This window comes from Camelus ferus, chromosome 35, assembly GCF_009834535.1.
Source record: "Camelus ferus isolate YT-003-E chromosome 35, BCGSAC_Cfer_1.0, whole genome shotgun sequence".
Classification (NCBI taxonomy): Eukaryota; Metazoa; Chordata; class Mammalia; order Artiodactyla; family Camelidae; genus Camelus; species Camelus ferus.
The window spans coordinates 11,544,301-11,567,679 of record NC_045730.1 but is presented as its reverse complement, the minus strand read 5'-3'; the positions used below and the strand labels follow the sequence as shown (position 1 = coordinate 11,567,679).

Here is a 23,379-nt window from a genome sequence, read left to right as displayed (position 1 = left end):
TTCTTCTAAGATCAGGAACAAAACAAAGATGCTCATTCTTGTCTTTTTTTATTCAACATAGTGCTAGAAGTTCTAGCCAGAGCAATTAGGCAAGAAAAAGAAATAAAAGGCATCCAAATTAGAAAGTAATACTAATATTATTGTGGCAATCATTTACAATATATACATGTATCAAACCATGCCATTATATACCTTAATCTTACACAATGTTATATGTTAATTACATCTAAATAAATCTGGGGTTGGGGGGAGAATAAAACATAGAAAAAACACTGGCCATGTATTGTTAACTGTTGAGGTTAGGTGATATGTATATATAAACTTATTAGACTTTTTTTTGTACATGTTTAAATTTTTTTTTCATGATGTAAAGTTTTTAAAAGCAGCATTCAAAGACTGGACTATTATTATGGTCAGAAGTCATATTACTATTAGCTTAAGAATATCTACATCAGTAAACCAAATTAAAAGACCTTTGAAAGAAAGCTATCTATCAAAAGATTTAAGATCTCATAAAGAATCCATTCTCCCTCACTTTGCTTGGTAGTACAATGGGAAAATATAACTTACTCTTTTAAAATGAGCTATCTGCACCAAAAGAAAATTTCTGCATGGCATTTACTACAAATATCACCACTGTGATCACTTATTGGCAGCTTAGTAAGTGTTAGAGAAACATATGCTTCAGCTCCTATAACTGAAATTGGCCATTTCTCAGTGATGGAACTCAAGGTCAGCAAAGGTACAAAAGTTTAAAATGGGAAATGCAATCCAGAAAATTTTTAAAATTTTACATAACCAGTCACATTATATTTTGATAGTATTTACTGAGTTCTTAGATAGGCTAGGTACCTTGCTAAGAGTTTTATCCACTTTATCTCGTTGAATCCTCACCACAACACTGAGATGTGGACATTTTTTTAACAAAAGAAGAAAGCAAAGCTCCATTTTATATCTTTGACCACTAGTTAAAAGGCAAACTCTAATTTTGTCATCAATATTATGTTACAATGATTTAAATAGTAATTAAGCACACTGTAGTTCATGCAAATTAAAAAAGACAAGCCCAGCTTTTTTTTTATTTTTTAACATGTTTTATTGATTGATAATCATTTTACAATGTAGTGTCAAATTCCAGTGTAGAGCACAATTTTTCAGTTATACATGAACATATATATATTCATTGTCACACTTTTTCTCTTGTAAGCTACCGTAAGATCTTGCATATATTTCCCTGTGCTATACAGTATAATCTTGTTTATCTATTCTACAGTTTTGAAATCCCAGTCTATCTCTTCCCACCCCTCGCCCCCTTGGCAACCACAAGTTTGTATTCTGTATCTGTGAGTCTATTTCTGTTTTGTATTTATGCTTTGTTTTATTTGTTTGTTTGTTTGTTTGTTTGTTTTTAGATTAAACATATGAGCGATCTCATATGGTATTTTTCTTTCTCTTTCTGGCTTACTTCACTTAGAATGACATTCTCCAGGATCATCCATGTTACTGCAAATGGCGTTATGTTGTCAGTTTTTATGGCTGAGTAGTATTCCATTGTATAAATATACCATATCTTCTTTATCCAGTCATCTGTTGACAGAGATTTAGGCTGTTTCCATGTCTTAAGCCCAGCTTTTTAAAAGATGTACTCTCTGCTAAGAAAAGTACTAAGATTGACTTAAAATATGTGTATCTGTCTAACAGTATGCAAGTGTTCACATGACAGCTTGGCAAAGATGTAGAGGCTCTCTGTTATGTTTTAGTGTGGACATTATTGTCACCCAATTGTACAAGTGAGAAAACTGAGTCTTAGAAAATTTAAGTAAATTTACCCAGTTGTCTTTCAGATGTTAAGAGGCTAAGTTAGGCTAGGAAGCCAAAAACACTTGATTCTAGAACCTGCATTCAAAGGAGGTTCTGAACTACGTCTACAGAAAAGGAAGTTTAGAAATGGCTGCTCTCTGTTGCAGGTGACTAGTGAACTGTATAATCCCAGATTATACACACAGTGGTCTGTTTCAGAATTCAAGACACAAAACTTAAATCACCAAAGATTAAAAACAAAGGTCACCAACACTGGGAAGAATCACGAGCTTCTAATATGGATGACTTAACTTGTTCCAGTGTAATAAAAATACAAAAAACTCAAGAAAATAAAAGTTATTCCTCCTTTTTCTTATAAAGTTTTTTGGCAAAGGAAGGGAAACAGGAAAAAAAAAAAAAGGGTTTCTCATTTGGTCTCAGTAAGAGCTTTATTAAAAATCAAAGAGATGCAAAAAGAGCCTGGCATTTTATCTGTAATGGAGAGTTCATTTACCCCATCACATTGTAAAGAAATTTATCAAAAATTGTCCCCTGTGACCTGCAGCTCATCTCTTTAATGTCACCAAGTTCTCTGGCCATCTGAAGCATCAAGCAAAAGGACCTTGAGAATTGTAATAACAAGTCACTTAGCTTTATTTAAAATGAGCCTCTAATCGTTCAGTCAGGAAACAGCCTAATTGGGGTGTTTTGCGTTATGTCCTTGGTGGCTTCTCCCTGTCCCTGTCCTGCCCCTACCCGACAGAGCTGGCTCACAAGTGCCACATGCGGTAATTAGTCATGTAAATGAGCACTGTAAAGAAACCGCTGTCCCCAAAATGTGCACACATAATCACGCTCAACAACTCAGAGCAAAAATCCCATCAGAAAATGAATCATTTGTCACCTGACCTTTCATTAATTAACTGAAAGCTCCACATGGGGAGGAGGGAGGGCAATGCCAAGGATAATGTCACACTAGGCACTTTACAAAAGAATTAGCAGATCCCTACAAAGCTTCTGCTGGAAAATTTAGGACTAAACTTCAGGTGTTAGGGGAACAGCACCCCCGGGGGGGATTTAGAAACCTAAGCTGTAGACAGATCACTCTTGCCCTGGAGGCTAAGTGACTTGGGCAAAGTGCTTCCTCTGTCTTGAACTTGGTGGCCTCCTGGGTGGACTGGGGCTGTGAAATTCCAAGAGGAATTCCCGCACAGATATTCCAAGTTTCTCCCACTGGGCTAACTACAAAGGGTGTGGAAAGGGATCTTACTTGTTTGCAAATAACCAATTATGTTTAAAAAAGCATTTGTCAAGGACAAAACTCAACGCAAGCTAACAGACTTTTCACAAATTTCTGTCCTAAAGACTATACTCCAAAAGGAATTCCAGTAGATTAACTTTTTTTTTTAATTATATGTTTCACCAATTGGTTTAGAAAAGAAATACCAGTCAAGGAAAGCTATCTCTGTTTCAGAAATACAATGTGTTTACTGCACATTGAATACGGAAGCTGGGCGGCGTGATGGATTTTGGTTTGGTTTGCTTTGGTCTTCTCATGACTCCTTGCTACAGCCCTTGCAAGATTGCTTTCTCTCACCTTGGAGCCTCTGAATATGCTGTTCCTTCTGTCCAAGAACATTACCTCCAACCCTAGTTACCTCCTTTGGTTTACTCTACTTCAATGGCCTTCTAGGATCCTTCCTGGACCCTCAAGACTGGGTTAAGTGCCTTCCTGCAAGCTCCTGAAGAAATATGTGTTTACCACTATATCGACATGGTCCAGAATTGTGAGACCCGACTTGCTTTTCCTGACCCTCCAATGACACTGTCAAAGAAGTTTCTGTACTATTATATCCCCAATGTCCAGCCTGGTACCAGACATAGCATCAGGTAACCAGTATTTACTGAAAGTTAAATAACATATATCTCTTAGAAGCTCATATATTCTCATTCTGTTGTCTAACAAGAGGATTTTCCATTTATCAAATTCTATATTTAAATTACCCCAGAGAATCAATGTGAATAGTGAACATTTGGAAATATGAGATAATTCATAAAGATGAGGAAATTGTTTTTTAAAAAAAATATGGAAGTTCCCATTTTACTATCTTTTATATGATTGCTTATAACACACACAAAAATGATTCAGAGTCCACTTTAAATTTTAAAATGCTACTAGAAAGAAAAAGATCATGTTCTTGCCCTCTAACATTTTTTAAATGTCTGTAAAACAGAGGACATTTTTCCCCTTTCTCATTGTCATACTCAATCTCCTCTGTCGAGGACCTGTGAGCAGCACGCAAAGATAGCTGTCATGACCATTAAAGGTTAAGCTTTGATGACTGGAAAATATTCTTTCTCCATAGGCATTGAGAATTTTGAGCAGCACAAGCAGAAGGTGAAATTCCACGGGAGCAGGTGCAGCCACGTTTCAGTGCCTGACCTGGGTTCGCTGTGCCTGCTGATCTTAGCACCTCATTTAGCCTCTAGTTCACTCTGGATGAGGTACTTTCATTCCTTCCTTAGGGAACAAGGCTGTGAAAACCGCCACCACCACGCTAGGGAGCTCACTTCCTAGTCCCCACGTTGCATTTAACAAGGTCGGAGTTACAAGTTACTGTCACTATTTTGACTAATGTTCTTTTGGTTACCTCTGAATGTGTTTAAGCTTTTGGAGAAGTAGAAATAGTATTTGATGACTATCATAACAGTAGAAAAGCCAAGACAAGAGAATAAGGTGTGTCTAAGTTGTTAGATTTGTAATGATAGAGTGGCCCCCCCTCCCTGTGAGCCATCAAAACTGAGTTTTTTGGCCAACCTGGATTAATCCCAGTTCCCCTGCACTCCTCTTCACTCTTCACTCTACCTGGACTGTATCCCTCCCCATCCTCTCATTACCCCAAACCCCTGCCTCTTATTCATGTTATGCAAAACCTCCTGGTTCCTCAAGTCCAAGGTTGTATTATTCTTCCCTTCCCAGAGCCTTTGGCTACATGAAATTTACTCCCCTTTGAAGTCCCATAAGAGCTTCATCTGTACATCCATTTGTTCATTTATTTATTCATCAGTGGACTTTTACAGAAGGCCTATTGTCCCAGACACCACTTGCTTTGCAATTCTGTGTAGACACCTGTTTTAATTTCCTTTACTACAGAGAAAGCCCTTTGGGGGCAAGTTGCAAGCCTGATTTGTTTGTATCCTACAAGACATTTTGGTATGGACATTGTTAGTTGCCTACCCATAATCAGTTTCTTCCTTTTTTCTCTCTTTCAACAGAATTCCATGTTGTTCAGGTATCCTCCTCCCCCATGCAGATCCCAAGAAACACTTGGCATCATTACATGTTCCCTTCCTCGCTCCCTCTCTCCTTTCCTTCCTCTTTCCTCCCTTTCTTCCTTCAAGTTATTCCAACAAACATGAACTGAGTTACGCATTTTGAGGGGTGCTAAGAACAGAAAAAGGAGTTAAGAGAAGTGATCTTATTTTTGGTGGATCCTGGGTTGAGATTTTTAATGACTCATCCAAAGTCCCCAAACCCAACTAGCTCAACTCTTTAATGAGGAAACTGAAGTCTCGATGTAAAATAACAGGCCCAAGTTCAAAAAACAAGTGGCAGAGAGGAGCCAGGGATATATATGTATAAACATATTTGTACGCACTTATACATGTGTACATATTTTTAAAATTTAAATTCAGAACTGAAAAAGCAAAATAGATCAGCATTTTAAGACAGTCCCTGCTCTCAAAGAACCCACAGTTTAACGGGGGAGGCAAACACGTTCTTAATTACAAAAGAGAGATGAGGGGGCTCCTGCATCTGTGGGCAAGGGAGCAGACTCTGGAACAGCTTCACAGAGGAAGACACTCTGGAGGCGACTCCTGAAAGATGAGTTGGTCAGATAAACAGGGGAAGGAAGAATATTCCAGGCAAAGGTCCAGGGCCTTGCGGCATCTTTGGGAACCCCCAGGTGTAGGTGGAGAATGGGGCTGCCAGAAGGGAGGCTCAGAGAAGATGCATTCAGGGCCTTTCACACCAGAATAAGCAGTTGTTACTTTATCCTACAGATGATAAGAAGCCTTAATGGATTTTAAGCAGGAGGATAATTAGATTTTCATTTTAGAAAGATCATTCTGATCACACAGTTGGAAAAAATAGGCCAGAGGGGTAAGCCCAGGGACAGAAAGATTTGTTAACAAGTGTCTTTTTGTTTTTAAATCCAGGCAAGAAATAATGGAGGCAGTGGGATATACAAAAGGGAACAGGCTTGTAAATTAAGAGATTGGGATTTTAAAACTTGATCACAAAAGGAAGGATTGCAACTCTCTATTTTTTTTTCTATTAGGTATGTTTTAAAAATTTCTACTATTTCTTTGAAATAAATACTATTCACATGAGTGCCCATTAAGTGATTATCTGGAGTGAAAAGAAGAGCTATAAAAATCCTAGAAAGCATATACACATAAAAGACTCTATTACAATATTAATATTCAGTACACAGTAGAGCTTTCAAAGGAGAGGGTAAAAATAAAATAAGAACGTTGACAATTATTCAATAGCAGGGGTTCATCTTAGAACTTGTGGTCAATTTAACTTCTAGTTAAGTATCTATTAGTCACCTGGCCTTGACCGTAAACATTCACACTGACTGAGCTTTATGTGATATAATGTCCTGAATAAGCAGCATTGGAGGCTATTTATAATGACTAGCTTAAAGAGATTCCCATCCTGGTGAAGGGCATAAGTTGCCATCCTTACTAATTCCAGATGAAGGAAGAGGAGGGAGAGAGGAAGAAAAGGAGGTGGAATTTGCATCCTACAGATGCAGCAAAAGTGATTTTTATTTTTAAATCATAAGCATTTAAACACCAGGCAAATGTGATTTTTTGGCCTCCCTCTCTAGGCTCCGGAAGTCCTGGACAGTGTTTACTAATTCTAGTGATCTTTGATTCAGCTCTCAAAGTATATAGTACATGAGATTTGACCAAAGGAAAAGACACGAGTTACAAAAATTCATCATTTCTTTCTGATCCCCAAATAGAAAGCAGACATAGAGCAGAAAAGTCATGGCATGAAGCACTGAGTAGAAGTATTTCTTCTACAAGTAGACATGAATATTGATTGCAGCACTGTTCATGATGGTAGAAAGCTGGAGTCCAAGTCTATCAGTTGGAGAATGGATAAATAAATTATTGTAGTCACACAATGAAATACTATTCATTGGGTAAACATGAATAAATTTGAGGTTTGAGTATCATGAAAGACTCACAAAAACACAAACGGACAATGGCCAGGCCACATACAGAAACAGAACTCTGACCCACAACCTGCACCCATCTGCCCAGGAAACTGACCCCTTATCTCCAATAAACAGCCTGGGAAACCAGCCTGGTTTAAGTCAAACTTTCAGGAAGCTGGACAGCTACCTTTAGTAACAATCCAGGAGGCCACACAACAACTTTGGCCCCAAATGGCCAGGATTTGATTAATAATTGGCAGTTTCCCTAATTTTTGTCCTGCTTTCAACTTAGAACCAAGCAAAAAAAGTCAAATATGTACTCCTAATCAACGGAAAAAGAAAGTAAAGAAACAACCCCCTTTAAAATAGCACTCAAAGTAATAAAATACCTAGGAATAAATCTAACCAAGGAGGTGAAAGCCTTACACACAGAAAACTATAAGCCACTGATGAAGGAAATTGAAGAAGAATTTAAAGAATGGAAAGATATCCCATGCTACTGGATTGGAAGAATCTATATTGTTAAAACAGTCATACTGCCCAAGGCAATCTACAGATTTAATGTAATCCCTATGAAATTACCCAGGAAATATTTCACTAGAATAAATTGTAATAAAATATATATATGGAACCACAAAAGACCTAGAATTGCAAAAACATTACTGAAGAAAAAGAAAGAGGCTGGAGGAATAACTCTCCCATACATCAGACAATACTACAGAGCTAAAGTAATCAAAACAGTATGGCATTGGTACAAAGACAGACATATGGACCAATGGAACAGAATAGAGAGCCCAGAAATGAACCCACAAACTTTTGGTCAACTAATCTTCAACAAAGGAGGCAAGAATATGCAATGGAATAAAGACAGTATCTTCAGCAAATGGTGGGAAAACTGGACAGCAGCATGTAAATCAATGAAGCTAGAACACTCCCTTACAGCATACACAAAAAGCAACTCAAAATGGATCAAAGACTTAAACATAAGACAAGATACAATAAACTTCCTAGAAGAAAATATAGGCAAAACATTATCTGACATACATCTCAAAAATGTTCTCCTAGGGTAGTCTACCCAAGCAATGGAAATAAAAGCAAGAATAAACAAATGGGACCTAATTAAACTTACAAGCTTCTGCACAGCAAAGGAAACCATAAGGAAAACAAAACGACAACCTACGGAATAGGAGAAACATTTTGCAAATGATGCAACCGACAAAGGCTTGATCTCCAGAATATATAAGCAGCTCATATGACTTAATAAGAAAAAAACAAACAACCCAATCCAAAAATGGGCAGAAGACATAAATAAGCAATTCTTCAATGAAGACATACAAATGATCAATAGGCACATGAAAAAATGCTCAGTACCACTAATTATCAGAGAAATGCAAATCAAAACTATGAAGAAGTATCACCTTACACCAGTCAGAATGGCCATCATTCAAAAGTACACAAATGACAAATGCTGGAGAGGCTGTGGTAAAAGGGAACCCTCCTACACTGCTGGTGGGAATGCAGTTTGGTGCAGCCACTGTGGAAAACAGTATGGAGATTTCTCAAAAGACTAGGAATAGACTTAACATATGACCCAGGAATCCCGCTCCTGGGCATATATCCAGAAGGAACCCTACTTCAAAAAGACACCTGCACCCCAGTGTTCATAGCAGCACTATTTACAATAGCCAAGACATGGAAACAGACTAAATGTCCATCAACAGATGACTGGATAAAGAAGTGGTATATTTATACAATGGAATACTATTCAGCCATAAAATGACAACATAATGCCATTTGCAGCAACATGGATGTCCCTGGAGAACATCATTCTAAGTGAAGTAAGCCAGAAAGAGAAAGAAAAATACCATATGTGATCGCTCATATGCGGAATCTAAAAAAAGAAAATGAACATAAATACAAAACAGAAACAGATTCATGGGCATAGAATACAAACCTGTGGTTGCCAAGGGGGCGGAGGATGGGAAGGGACAGACTAGGAGTTCAAAATTTGTAGATACTGACAGGCATATGCACAATAGATAAACAAGATTATACTGTATGCACAGGGAAATATATACAAGTTCTTGTGGCAGCTCACAGTGAAAAAAAATGTGACAATGAATATATGTATGTTCACATATAACTGAAAAGTTGTGCTCTACACTGGAATTTGACACAACATTGTAAAATGACTATAACTCAATAAAAAAAAGTTTTAAAAAATGTACTCCTAACCAATCACAGAGGATGCCTCACTTCTGGTTTGCCCGCCCACCATGTCCCCATGCCAACAGCCTCCATCAGGGCAGACCTTAAGTCTTCCCTCTTTCCCCACAATAAAGTTGTAAATATTCTACTTGACAAGACGAATACAATATCTGAAGCAATCTAGCAAGTTGCCAGGTTTTGAAAAAGCTGGACTGTGGGCTCATGACTATTTCATTCTTCTCTATATGCTTCAATCTTTAATGATACGAAAAAGAAATTGTATTGGTACCTCTTCCAATTATGAAGTAAAAATGTTTCTTATGCAGCAATGGATGCTTCTACCTGCCACAAATACATCTTTGGTTAAGACACGTAGTCAGTGACATTTTAAAGAGACAGACAGAAAGCAAGTATTTTCTGTAGTTCAACTTCTTTTCCATTCTACAGGAATGGCAAGACAATTGACAGTTGCTCTCCTTTTTTCCATTTTTCTTGGCTTTATTATTTCCTTTTAGTGAATGTATGAGTGTGCATGCACGGAAGCCTTCATGTTCCCTCCTGTGACCTCACCCCTCTGTTCCTCATCCATATATGACCATGTGTCTTTTTTCTTATAAAATAAAATATTTCTGTATTCCAAATATAAGAATCATGTGTTCATTGGGGAATTTTTGGAAAATAGAGGATATGTATAAAGAAAGAAAAAGTACCACAGTCGTACCATTCAGGACACATACTATGTATTTTTTCCAGTAATCCTGTCTATACATCTTAAAATAATAATAGGTCTTTAGATTTTATTAATATTCATATTCACCTCAGATAATATCTATAGCCAAGAACACCAGTTATGGTATAAACAATTGTAACCTGGGAGAAGAGGCTGATGATATTATGAATAAACATATGAAGTAAATGTGTGAATAAACCAATAATTAGGCTCAGGAATAGCGTCATCTGCATCTTCATAGATGAAAAAAATTTGTTGAGAGTATTTGGTCTAATTTGATTTAGTTGAATTGCTGACAACATAATCTGCTAAAGGAATAACCCTGGAAACCCAGGAATAACTAAGAGAAACAGAGTGTCATTCTGAGGGTGCCAAGAGAACGTAAGGTTTTGGTTTAATACCAAGTGTTATAGCCATTACCTGGTCAGAAACGACTCTATCTTCTTTGAAAACCTGGGTTGTATAACCTCACTGACCATGGAGCAGAGTGTTCTGGAGATTAGAAATAGTTCATAGATGAAACATTTTAAATATACACACACACACACACACACACACACACACACACACACACACACACACACACACACACACACACATACATATATATTCCCAATAGTTCCCCAAAGTTCATCAAGTTAACATTGACTAAATTCCTTAAAGAATCAAGTTATAAACTACACCATTACCAATGTCCTTTGGGGAGGAATCTGAAGACTCAAGCTTACTGGGAGGGAGGCTACACCAAGGAGACATGATGTGGATTCAAGTTCAGAGGAAACCAGGTTATCATCTTCGATGTCTCTCAAGGATCTAGGCACAGATCCAATGTAATTCCTCTACTTAATATTTGATTCTTTTCTGAACATGACCTGCCCTATAATTTTAAAAGAAATCATTAGAGTTCTTTACCCTTCTCAGTGAAAGTCATTTTGATTTAATGTTCCTTTCATAACATTTTCTATTATGTCTGAGGGACAATTATGTTTTATAGTTACACAAGTTATAGAAGTTAACAGGGTTACAACATAAAATGGTTTACATTAAGAATACATAAAATACAGAGAGAAGCCACTGACCAGGAGGGAAAGTCTCTGATGCACATGTCATGCACTACAAATCGGTCATATTGAAGGGAGAAAATGCAGATTTATCCCATTTTAATGCAATACACCTAGATAGTTAATTTAATCATCCTGAAGTTCTGTGTAATGTGAAATACTAGAATGACCTAAAATCTTAAGCCCATCATAAACTAAGTTTAAATTCTTAAATTAAACCAAACATTTAGTCTGTTTAGTCAAGCTGATCATTAATGGTCATTCATTTGGTCGGAAATGTTGATCAAGTCACACACGCTACAGTGCATCTGTGGCTTGGCGGTGAGGAAGGAAAAAGGTTTATGTGCAGCTCTGACCTTTCTGCTCCATGTCACCCAGCATCTGCCACGCACTCAGCCCTGGATGTCTTAGAGACCCTCCAATTTAGGGTACCTGCACCTGAACTTGTCTCCCCCCACAAACCCTCTCTGCCTTCCCATCTCCACCAAAGGCTTCGCCATCCTCACAGTTTCCCAGACAACAAAGTAAGTCATCCTAATTCCTCCTCTGAGTGCTGTTTCTCTAACTCCCCATCTCCCATTCAGTCACCTCCCTCCATTAACCTATCAAGCAGCAGAGCTCACTGACTCGACCTCATAAATGTCCCTCAGATCCAGATCCTCTGCATCATCCCACCTGCACCTGCACTGCCTCATCCTTTGTGAGCCAACCACCTGCAACAGCGTCTAACCCACTCACTGCCTGAAGGCCATCCCAGCTCACACCTCACCTTGCCCCCCGAGTTGTCTTTTATAAAACTCATCTCATTGGGTGACTCTTAAAAATGTCTGTTAGCTGTGTGTTGCTACTTGGCATGATAAGTCAAGCCCTTCATCCTTCGACTGCAGTCTGTCTCCCCAGCATCACAGGCTGCACGGTGTCCACCTTTACACTCGTGGGGCCCTGTCAAGAGCAGAAATGGAAGCACCTATGTCACATGGATGAAGAAGAAGACTTACAAATAAATCAAGCTCATAAACTGTTAGGTGTGCTCAAGTGATCTATCTTCACAAGCGTAACTGCTTAAAGGACGTGGAGATCAGGGGTGACTTTAGAATCCTCGGGCTCCTCAGAGTCTCACATGGGAAACAGCAGCAGAGGAAGACTGTGAGCCCCCCGCCTGCACCCCATCCCCCTTTTTCTTCCACTCCTTGGTTCCCTCTGGGACCAGTGCGGTGGGCAGGATGTGGACAGCCCTGGCGGATGTCAGAGTGCAACCACACCCTCAGCAAAAAGCCACCCGTTGGGCCAAGCTCAGGCTTAGAGATGGTTATAGCCACCCTGCTTTCCCACCCTCAAGAGAACGGCCAGGGGAGGAGGTCTGCACGGACCTCAGAAGTGAACTTGGGGGTCATCTGAGTAGGCATGCCGAGGTCCCCCATACCTGGTGCACAGGGGGCTTGGGCTCCAGGTTGGCAGGTCCCCCAGGCCTTACAGACCTCTTGCCAGAGTGACAGCCCCTAAAGAGCAGGAGCCAGGACAAGGTGCCAGTCACCCAAGTTTAAGGACAGCACACCCAATACACCTGGAAACAGAGATGCCTCTGGGTTTCTGGAAATCATCTTTTCCCAGGGAAAGTTAGACACATCTTTGTAGCTCCTCTGTATTCCTAACACTCACCTTCCCTAGTGGACCCTGGGACTTTGATTGTTCCCCCCTCAGCTTTGAATCTCCCGAGTCTACAGCATTGCCTGGTACATAATACCCTTGATAACAGTTTGATGAATGAGGAAATGAATTAACAAGTCACTCAATTACGTCCATATCTCCAGCCCATGTCTGTTTTTCTTTTCACCTTCCACTCTCTTTATTACATTTCTAAATCCACCAAGGGTTCCAGGAAGAAAAAAATAAAACTCTACTTCATTGATGGGAGTGAAACAAGTCCTTTACACAAGGACACAGAGAGAAGGGAAACTAGAAACAATAAATTAGGGCTTGTTTCCAAAAAATCGGCCTCTGCACCCCGAGAAGTGGATTCAAACTTGGAGGCAGAGTTTTGGGAGCAGAGAAAAGAGAGGCTTTATTGCTTCACCTGGCAAAGGAAGTCACTGCAGGCTCGTGTCTTTAAGACTGTGAGCCCTTCTTGGGGTTGGGGTCCTGTGACTTTGTAGAAAAACTAGATGGAACAGAAAAGGTTATAACAATTGGGCATTTAACAGGGTGCTCCATTCCTCTTAACCTCCATGAATCTTCAGGAGGAACTCCAGAGGGTCCGCCCATTCTTCTGAGATTATCAGCCTCTTATCTCCTTCCTGGCCCACAGCCACTGGGTTATTCTCAGTGAAGAATGAATGAGCAAACAGTTTCACATCAGGGAAGTCAGTTTGTTAGTTTGTTTCATACTCCTTCAGGCTCTAAATGCAAAAGTGTGAAGAAATCACATGGATGTGTCTCCTTGGTTGTGTCTAAAGGAAGTTAGAGGGCAGAAAGTTTGGTATCCCTGGTTGTATGCCAGGGCATACAAATTCTTGCTTAAGAAGTATGTTGTCACAAACATAACTCTTAATTATCCGAAAGGATTAATTCTAGAATGGGGCAGGGTGAAAAGACTGCTTTCATTCTCCTTTCCATTTTCTCTGCAAAATCCCTAATAGTTTGTAGAGTGTTCATTCTAAATTACCAACAAGATGTAAAGGGTTACAGTGGGGTGTGGCCTTCCCTCCAGGGTAATGTGTTTCTGCCTAAAAAGGGAATTACCTCCCACCTACCTCAGAGGGTTAGTGTAAGGACTGAAAGGGTCCATAAATCCAAGTGCTCTAAAACAAACCCCAGCGCTCACATGCATTAACTAATCCTCTTTTCCATCTATTTTCCTTCCTCTCTACTTGTCCTCTTCTATCTCCTGATCTTCATTACTACTGACCTTCCATTTCAATGGTATTGATATTCATGCACATTTTCAACACTGTCACCAATACTGCCACTTGTTAAGTGCCTGTTTAGCACTGATCTAGAATAGAAAAAATAAAAAGATTTTAAATCAGAATGTCCATGGACATTAAGATGATAGCGCATCAGTCATTCATCATCAGAGATTCTAATGCATGTAAAGAATTTTATGACACATGTTGTATCTACCAAGGATGGTGGATAGTTCTGGTAGCAGTTAGGGTCACTGTCAATGGCATAAATACTGTACCAATTGCTTTGTCCATCAGCTTTGAAATCACATAATTCAGATTATCTTAGAATTTAGTATATTTTCTTTTTTCAACATTTACACATCAAATGAGATTCTGCTAATATTTACTAACATTTAAGTCACACTTTTGAAATTCACTTAGTTTAAAATTCACAAAATCTCACAGGGTTGTGTATTTTTAGATGCTTTCTTAAATGTTCAACACGGGCTGTACCGCCAAATTTTACAAGGCAGAAATGAAAAAAGACAAATGGCAAAGGAAAAGGGAGGGTGTGAAGGAAGCGAGGAAACAGTTGTGACACAGATGGGCTGGCCGTGGACCACAGCTGTGTCTTCTTCCCCCTGGGCACACAGCTGGACCCCAGTCTCAGCTTTCTTGCATGTGACCAAATTCTGCCCAAGGAAATGTGAGTCAGAGTGGTGTGTGCCACTTCCAAGCATGGTCTTTAAATGCAGTCAGTCCTTCATGACTTTCCCCCTCTTGTGGTAACAGGGAAGCCTTGTACCAACAATGGCAAAGCCACAGGATGAAAGAAAGCTGAGTTATCAAATCTAAATCATGGTCTGGAAGGATGCCACCCACTAATCAAGAACACTCATGATGTAACCAAGAAATAAACTTCCATTGTGTTCAGCCCTTAAGATTTTCAGGTTTATCTGTTGTTCAATGGCCAGGGTTACCAGTTCCAATAGAAATACCATAAAATATCATCAAGAAGCACCAGTACCTTGATTCACGGGCTTGGACCGGAGTAACAGGTTTTGGGGGATTTGGCAGCAAAAATATATACTTTTCACTTATATCTTACTCGTGCTAATATTAAAAGCTTGCCTGCATTTTCTAAATCAAAATCTATGGTGCAAGGAAGTCATTCAAAATCATGCTGTATGAAGAGGGAAAAAGTGGGTTCTAATATTCACAGCAAAAACTCTATGCATTGGGTAACTTAAGTTAGGAGAGAGCTTTACTCACCCCCAACTATGTAGGAAACAAAGCCATGTCTTTGGGAACCATCTCTGCAGTAGATCTAACTATGGTATAAGAAATATCATAACCAAACCTGGTGGCATCATTCAGTGATAGTTCTGCTCTTACAAGGGACACTTCTTTAGAACTTTCAAGCACCTGAGGGCTTCTATCAAGGTGATGAAAGGAAAGATGGGTTGATCACAGAAAGAGTGCTGGGTTGAAAATACGCTACGTTATGATATCACAGTAAGGGGGGAGGGGGTGCCTCAGACTTGACCAGAAGTACTTTGAACGTGCAGCACTACTATTGCCAATCATACAAAGATGATTTGTATTCTCTAACCAATTCATTCTTTAATCCTCTCAGGTTTCCCACTCCATTCCATGATATTGGAAAAACTGATGGGCTCTTGAGAGCCACAGGAGATATGCATCGGTTAATCTGTGCACAGAGGCTAATCCTGTGTCCTGTTTACCTTGGGGACATTGGGAAGAGCTATAAATCAAGAAGATTCTAGAGGACCCAGGTTGACACAGGGGTGAATAAGAGGAAAATTAATATCACCCTTAAAAAAGAAAATTGGAGCTAACTTTTTAGATTTAGACTACAGTATAAATTTCTTCACAGGGTCTTTTCCATCCTGGAAGGCCAATGGAGCAACGTTTTGATATTGCTTTTGAAGGGATGTGTCACAAACTCCTGGGTTTTCCTCCCCCTTCTATCAGCACAACTGAACACGCTGAACTTCACCAGTGAGTAGTTGGTGAAAATTGAGCTTAGGTCAAAAGGATCTTTTAACCAATCAACTAAATGCAACTAAATGCAACTCAACTGAAGCCTAAGCAGAGATGGCAAGAATCAAAACTCATCCATGTGTAACCACTCGAGGAATGGGATCTGCACATTTTAGTACAGCCTTTGGCACAGAAGACAAGAAAACCACCATGCTAGGCGGGAGTGGGCTTGGAGCGCAGTGAGAAAGGTGGGAACAAGCCCTCCCACACATCATCAGCAAGAGTAGAGACCCCACACCAAATTCCCAGGTATGATATTAGAATTGTTCTCCCCGGCCTCCCAAGGGTTCTAATCTCAGATTCAAAATTATCTTCACTGACTTGCCATTGTACGTGGGGCAGGATAAGGGAAGAAAAGAAGCATTGATTGATTACCAGTTAATTAGGTCTGATTACCTATGTTGGTCGCTGGAAATATAAATGCCTATAATTAATTTTGAGTTTAAAGGGAGCCAGTTCCCGTGGCAGGCACTGATTGCATGTGTCAAAGCCAAATGTGCTACGGTGTTCTGAAGAGAGCTGCTCATCCTCTAAGGTCACTACAGCAAAGCCTATGAGAGGTGCACTGAAAGAATGATGTAGTAGCAACCGACCTCACTTCTTTGAGAAAAACACATTCACCACCTTGCCTCCCTCTCCGTGACATGAAGACCTCACAAGACTTGAAATTCTGTGGGAATGAGGGTTGCACATGGTCCAGCTGAGGACCCCACAGCCCCAGCAGCACAGACGTCACAGTGTAGGGATCGATGCTTATACTGTTTTCATGGTGGCTGCACCAAACCACATCCCCGCCAACATAAAACTAACACAACATTGTCAATCAACTATACTTCAATACAACAACATTTTTTAATGCTCATTTACCTGCCTGGCCTGCTTCTGGAAGGCTGTCTGCTGTAATCTGTGAAGCTCTGGAAGATCCAGGCAAACCTGCACCACCCTTAGCTCCAAGCACCCCCACAAGGCACATTCAGCCCAGGATCCTTGAATTAACCCATCCCTGGGCTGACTAAGTGGTAAAGAGCCACGTCCAGCTATTTTCTCAGCTCCTCATCTCTTGTGACACTGATCACAGTGAAGCTCAACTGTTACATTTAAAAGTCAAAACTAACCCCCTACAACCTTAAAATGGTAACTTATACTTTTCTGGTAAGGAGTTCACAAATGTACCTTTTTCCTGAACAGCAAAATGGAAGGTTAAGTATCCTTCAGTAGACAGGAGGCATTCAAGAAAACCCACCAGCAGATTCAACAAATATTTGCTGAACGTGTAATATGCCCATAACAGACACCACGCTAAGTGCTCAGAACACAATGATGAGCAAAACCAAACGTGATCCTGGCCCTCATGTGGCTTTCAGTCTAAGAGGACAGATAAGCATTAAACAAATAAGCATGAAGAAATATATGGAGCTGTTCAACAATGATAAGTGCTCTGAAATTCAATAATAGACTTAGGGAAAAAAAAAAAAGAAAGAAAAAAGAAGACACTGATAAACTCATCTACAAAACAGAAACAGACCCCAGACATAGTAAACAATCTTATGGTTACCAGGGGAAAGGAGGTGGGAAGGGATAAATTTGGGGAGTTCGAGATTTGCAAATATTAACCACTATATATAAAAATAGATAAAAAAACAAATTTCTTCTGTATAGCACAGGGAACTATATTTGATATCTAATAATGACCTTTAATGAAAAAGAATATGAAAATGAATGGATGTATATGTATGACTGGGAAATTATGCTGTACACCAGAAATTGACACGTTGTAATTGACCATACTCCAATTAAAAAAAAAAAAACTAAAAGCAAAAATCAATATTTGCTACGTTCATTCTGTCACACCCCTCACGACAATGACAAGGCATGAAACCACGCTTGATTTAAGAGCCAGAGAAATTTCTTAAGGAAGGACCCAGTTCCCTTTTAGAATACATGATTTTCAACCTGTCGTCCAACTCAAATCTCCTACACTGAAATCACCAGTAATAAGAAATTTAACTACTATCTACCTTCTTGTTAGCCACATTTTCCTCTGTGAGTCACCTTCAAATTTTCCCTTACTGTGATAATTCAAAAAAATTAAAATTACCAAGTAACCCTGATAAGACTTGGAAATTTGAAAGTAGCAAGTATTCGGTAGGATAGCAAACAACTTCCTTTTATTCTGATGTGTCATGCAGGTTGCTGGGGTAGGAAAAGGGGTCTAAAGAAGAGAAGGAAAAGGGAGAACAAAGGAAAGAGCTGTCTGCCCAGCTGTCCTACTTCGCTTATCACGACTAACACTGCAACTAACAAGAAAGTTCAACCTATGTGCCCAATTACATTGTTAAAAATCAACATTTAAGATTTAGTGACTGAATCTGGGACTAGATCAGCCTTGAAAGTGGATACTTGTTGAAGTCTCTGACCTTGTATTTCCTTACCAGTGGGTAACTGTCTCAATAGAAGCATATGCAGGGTGTGGGTCATATTGACATTTTGATGCATTTTTTTCATCCCCCACCCCATGTTGCTACCTTTTTTTTTTTTTTTTGCCTTTGCTGTTACTCTTCTCCTTGTTATTGGCAAAGGGTTAGAAAAACATTAGGATGTTACTATAGGTGCACTATGCCTATATTATGACTGCTAGAATTCAACTCCTGTCCCACTGTCCATTCCAGATCCTTCTGCTTTGCTTATTCCTAAATGTTTCCATCTCAGTGCATACTGATGTAACCCTAGAATGCAAACTCTTTATTAACTTCACTTTCAGTCCTATTCAGACAGAGTGGGAACATTAGGGACTCACCAATCAGCAGTGAGGTGGAGAGAGTAAATTTCATCTGCCCTGTGCACATGCTGTAGTGTGCACATCACCATGGCCAATGCTCTTGACTTTACACCCTGGGTGCTAGTGTGGAAGGGAGCTTGACCCATGAAGGAGCAGGCAATGCTCAGCAAGTCACAATGGGATGCTCCTTCCGCTCCTCACCCTCTTGGTTAGACCCGCAGATGCCCACCAACCTGTCTGTACCAACTCCTGAAAACGTCTATGAAATGGCCTGGGCGGTGAGTTAAAACTTCCCTAAACCTGGGAAGAGTGAAAAAGTCTCAGAATAAAATAAAACTGGCTAGTCCCCTCCATGTATGTAAAATATGAGGCAAATGGGAGAAGTGAGCTAAACAGGGATACAGTATCAATGAAATAATTTCTTCCTCCCTCTACTGCAAGGAACACCGAAGAGTAGTGTCTTCTTCATACACACAATGCAGGTGTGGGGACAGAAGCACCTGAAACTTTTAAAACACACATACAACTTTTTGAGGGTAATTCCACAGGTAGGAAACTGGCGGCTCACAGAAGTGAAGCGCCTTGTTCAAATCCAATAACGGTAACACTGAAGAATCAGTGAATCAGCCCAAGGCCCATCAGACACAGTTATCTTCTGTCTACACCATTACCTAATCATTACGAGCGTCACTATTGTTTCTGTTACTGCCTTCTGCACAATAAAGCTGAAGTCAGGCTTCAGAGGAACTGTAACATTAAAAATTAAGCACTAACGTACCTCAACAAAATAAAAGCCACATATGAAACACCCACAGCATACAACATACTAATTGGGACAGACAGAAAGCTCTTCTCCAAGATCAAGAATAAGGCAAGGATGCCCACTGTCACCATTTCTTTTCAACATAGCACAGATTTTTTCTTATTGAGTTGTATGAGTTCTTTATTTTGAATAGTAACCCCTTATTGGATATATGGTTTGCAAATATTTTTCCCATTCTGTAGGTTGTCATTTCACTCTGTTGATGGTTTCTTTTGCTGTGCAGAAGTCTTTGTTTGTTTGTTTATTTGCTGTAGCCCACTTTTTATTTTATTGCTTTATTTTTTATTTTATTGCTTGAGCTTTAGATGTAAGTTCCAAAAAATCATTATCAAGACCCATGTCAAGGAGCTTTTCTCCTGTGTTTTCTGGAAGTTTAATGGTTTCAGGTCTCAAATTTAACTCTTTAATTCTTGTTAATTTCTATGAGCTGAAAAGGTACAAAACTGCAGTTACATATAACTACTAGGGATGTCATGTACAACATGATGACTATAGTGAACACAGCTGTATGATATATAGGACAGTTGTTAAGAGAGGTGATCCTAACAGTTCTCATCACGGGAAGACATTTTTTTTCTTTTTATTGTATCTATATGAGATGATGAATGTTAACTAAACCTACTGTGGTCATGGTTTCACAATATATGTAAATCAAACCATTATGCTTTACACTTTTAAACTTATACAGGGGCATATGTCAATTATTTCTCAAGAAAACAAAGGGGGAAAAGAGTTTTTAAAAAATAGTCCTGAAGTTCTAGCCAGAGAAACTAGGCAAGAAAAAGAAATAAAAGTCATCCAAATTAGAAAGGAAGAAGTAAAAATATCTATGTTCACAGGTGATATGATTTTATATGTAGAAATCCTAAAGATTCCACACAAAAATCTGTTAGAACTTATAAACAAATTCAGTAAATTAGCAGGATACAGTCAACACACAAAAATCAATGGAATTTCTATTCACGAACAATAAACAATCCAAAAGGAAAGTTAATAAAACAATTTCCATTCACAATAGAATCAAAGAGAATAAAATACTTAGGAACTGACTTAGCAAAAGGAGGTGAAAGACTTGCTCAATGAAAACTACAAAACATTTCTTAAAGAAATTAATGAAAACATAAATAAATGGAAAAAGATCCCATGTTCATGGATTGGAAGACTTAATACTGTTAAAATGTCGACACTACCTAAAGCAATCCATAGATTCAGTATAATCCTTATCAAAATATCAATGGTACTTTTTACAGAAATAGTAAAATCCATCCTAAATGTCATATGGAATCCTGAGGGACCTTGAAAAGTCAAAAGAATTCTGAAAGAGAAACAGCTAGAGTTCTCACAATTCCTGATTTCAAAATTTACTACAAAACTACAGTACTCAAAACAGTGTGGTATTGGTGTAAAGACAGCCATATAGACCAATAGAATAGACAGAAATAAACTCTTACCTACATGGTCAAATGATTTTTTAACCAGGGTGCTATGACCATTCAATAGAGTAAGAACAGTCTTTTCAACAAACAATGCTGGGAAAACTGGATATTCACATGCAAAAGAATAAAGTCAGATCCTTATCTAACACCATAGGCAAAACTCAACTTAAAATGGATCCATTATGTAAATTTAAGACCCAAAACTATTTTTTATCAGACTTCAGTAAATCTTTTATTACAAATAATTAAATCTCTCTGTAATATCTCAAACAGTATCAAACACTGTTTCATATCTCTAACACAGAGCAGAGTAGGCATTCAGTACTAGAACCGAGTGAGAAGTGTTAAATTTCAAGCTTCTGATCACATCACAAGGTGACCAAAGCTTATATGTCATTTTCTCCCTCACATTATCCAGCTGCATCTCACACATCTCGTTGTCTCAGTGGAGACAAAAGTTTCTATTTCATATAGTAAGTGCAGGAAGTTGAGAGAGAGAATCCAGTGAAAACACATCAATCTCAATTCAACTCAGTTCTTTAAAAAAAGCAAACTTAAATTAGTTGTTTTGAGGGGACAGAAGGAAAGGAAAGCATTGGGTTAATAGTCAAAACTATGACAAAGGCTGGTCACTATACATGGCATGTTGTAGCTCTGGACACTATATGTCATATGATATTTTAAAATAAAGTGGCTTTTGTGGATTTTTTTTCTTTTTTGGTATTGTAAACATGTGCTGCTTAATAGTACCCAAATTTAATTTAAAACTTTTTTTTTTTTTTGTCAAACAAAACAAAATAAAGCCTTAAGGCAAACAGCCCCCTAAGGAAAAAAGAAAGTCAGTCATTTGTTATAAAACTGTGAGGATACCCAAGCAAGACCCCGCTTCAGATTCGTCAGCATGAACTTGAGAGCTTTTGTCCACTGTTTCTCAGAGTTAAACTGGGTTTTGATGGAATAGGAACCACCACTGCCTCCCGTGTCTTCAATCTTGCCTTTCTCCACATTCATCCTGTAAGGAAGACAAAAACATGTCTCGCCTTTCTCAACCTCTTCTTTGAGCTGCTGCACACAGTCCAGGAAAGCCACCATTGCATGGTTAAACTTGTTGTCCCAGAAAAACCACAGCCCCCTGGAATAGTATAACGGCAGCTCCTTAGATTTGTCTGTCAGAGACTCCAGATATGAATGGTTTCCATAGGGAACAAGTCAATACCTCTGAAATTTCAGACCCATCTTATTGGCCAGGGCATAGAGCAGAAACACGGTCTGGCCCCAAGCAGCATTAATCTCATTCCATTCCACAGGCACACTGGGCAGGCGACCCAGTCCGAAGTTATTGATTGTGCCAAATTGTCCACTGTGCCAAATGTGGAAGGTCACATTAAAGACATTGGTTTTCTTCAGCTTGTCCAGCTGCATCTGGGCATAACGCATCTGGTTTTCTACACTCTTCAGCTCATCATCCAGTTCCAGCTGTTGTCGTTTAAATTCACTGTATTCCCTTTGATACTGAGCTTCCTCCTGATCCAATCTCTCAGCCTCAGCCTGGACCTTCTCGAGATTTTCTGCCACTATCTTACGGTTCTTTCCCACATCTTCCAGCTCTTGGATCAGCCTCTCCTCTTCTAATGCCAGCTCATTTAACTCCATCTGGAGCTGTTCGCTGTCATCTTCATTCATTTGCTCTAACATCTCCAAACAGCGTTCGTAGTTCTGACACTCATTTTCAGTGACATTGAGCTGAGTGTCCAGCTGGTCTAAAAGAGTTTGCATTCCTCACACAGTGGGTGACCCACATCTGTCTGGCCTGACATAATGTCAAAAAGGTCCCCAGTGACCTTCAGTCTTCAGCTGAGGTTCTCCATGGTGCCGCCATCAGATGCCTCCCTGATCAGAGTGAAGCTGTTGGCACTTTCTGTAGACGTCATCCTGGCTGGGGGGATGAATCTGCGAGAGACACCATCCTGGTGAGTTTCAATACATGGCTCCTTTCCTGAGTTAGCCTCTTCCTCCTGGGTCTCTCCTGGTTTCACCTGGGCTGTGGCAAGTAATGGAGCTGTGAGCTCCTGGATGACACGGTCCAGGATCTTTAAGCTTGTGTCCAGTTTTAGGGGCTGGCTGCAGCGCTGACACACGAAGCTCACCTACATGGTGCTGCTGGTTGTCTTAGACCCCTCCATCCCTGCTCAGGACCCAAAGCCTGCCACCCTGGTCCGGTCAACCTCAGGGGCATCGTGGCCTTGGGTCTACCTGGGAGCGGGGCCTCCAGAACTGCCATCTCCCAGCCTTCCAAAACTATTTAAACAAACAAACAAACAAAAAACTCTTAGAAGAAAACACAGAACAAAAATTT

At 39.5% G+C, this 23,379-nt stretch overlaps 1 pseudogene; it reads right to left on the bottom strand.

Annotated features, from left to right (window-relative positions):
• Nucleotides 1-21,290: 21,290 nt before the first annotated feature.
• LOC102513373 lies at nt 21,291-23,206 on the bottom strand (annotated as a pseudogene).
• Nucleotides 23,207-23,379: the final 173 nt, after the last annotated feature.